Here is a 1,293-nt window from a genome sequence, read left to right on the forward strand (position 1 = left end):
ATTTCCTTCTTTTCTATTCACTTGTGTTCCTTGTCCTCCACACAGGTTACAGTGCAGAGGTTTGGTGTATTATTTTTCTGAAAGTCAAATATGTTTCCAGCCCTGGCTGGTTTGGCTCGATGGATAGAGTGTCGGCCTGTGGACTCAAGGGTTCGATTCTGGTCAAAGGCACATACCCAAGTTGCGAGCTTGATCCCCAGTAGGAGGCGAGCAGGAGGCAGCCAATCAATGATTCTCTCTCATCACCGATGTTTCTCTCTCTCCCTCTCCCTTCCTCTCTGAAATCAATAAAAAATATATTTAAAAGACTATATGGGGCCTCCTGGTGCTTACCACAGGCTGTGTTCTGACACTGACTGTACAGAAATAGGAGGCAGAGTAAACTTACCCCATATACACCTCAGCTCAGGCTCTTTGCCTGGTCTGCACTGTGAATGGGGAGACATTGAGTAAAAAAATAAATAAATCGCCAAAACCGGTTTGGCTCAGTGGACAGAGCGTCGGCTTGCGGACTGAAGGGTCCCAGGTTCGATTCCGGTCAAGGGCATGTACCTGGGTTGCGGGCACATCCCCAATAGGAGATGTGCAGGAGGCAGCTGATCGATGTTTCTCTCTCATCGATGTTTCTAACTCTCTATCTCTCTCCCTTTCTCTCTGTAAAAAATCAATAAAATATATTTAAAAATAAATAAATAAATAAATAAATAAAATAAATTTTTAAAAAGCAAAAAAAATAAATAAAAATAAATAATAAAAAAAAGAATACATGTTTTCAGTTAAAAAAAAAAAAACAGAAAACTAAACAAAGGCGGGTGGACACACACACACACGCCACAGCAAGAACAAACTGAAAGAAAAACAGCCACCAGCTATTGACACTTGTTTCTTGTGCACCTACTCGGTGCCAGGCACTATGCCCAGTGGATTATACACATGACTGACCTCGTCTGATCTTCACAACAACTGGGTGGCGGGGAATGGCTTCCCCATCTCAGAGATGAGAGAACTGAGGCAGAGAAGTGGAGGGCCTCGTGCAAGGGCACAGAGCCGGTGTGAGACGATGTGAACCAGGGCTGGCGAGATGGCAGTGAGCTGGTCTCACCTGTGTCCGTGCAGCTCGAGCGAGGAGATTTCCTGGGTGGGGACCCACTTGGCCCAGAGAGTGTAGCAAGCCAGAAAGATCAGACCTTGTCATGAGGCGTCACTCAGTGATTCTGGCTACAAAGGGACACTGGACCTTTCCACAGCAGAGTCAGGGATCAGCTGCCTCCTGCACGCCCCCTACCGGGAATG

At 46.3% G+C, this 1,293-nt stretch overlaps 1 non-coding gene across 1 annotated transcript; it reads left to right on the forward strand.

The window, feature by feature from the left end:
* Positions 1-316: 316 nt before the first annotated feature.
* LOC132232209 (small nucleolar RNA SNORA51) lies at positions 317-448 on the forward strand. Its single transcript, XR_009452347.1, has one exon. It is a non-coding gene; the product is annotated as a small nucleolar RNA SNORA51 (small nucleolar RNA).
* The last annotated feature ends 845 nt before the right edge of the window (positions 449-1,293 follow it).

This window comes from Myotis daubentonii, chromosome 3 (assembly GCF_963259705.1).
Source record: "Myotis daubentonii chromosome 3, mMyoDau2.1, whole genome shotgun sequence".
Taxonomy (NCBI): domain Eukaryota; kingdom Metazoa; phylum Chordata; class Mammalia; order Chiroptera; family Vespertilionidae; genus Myotis; species Myotis daubentonii.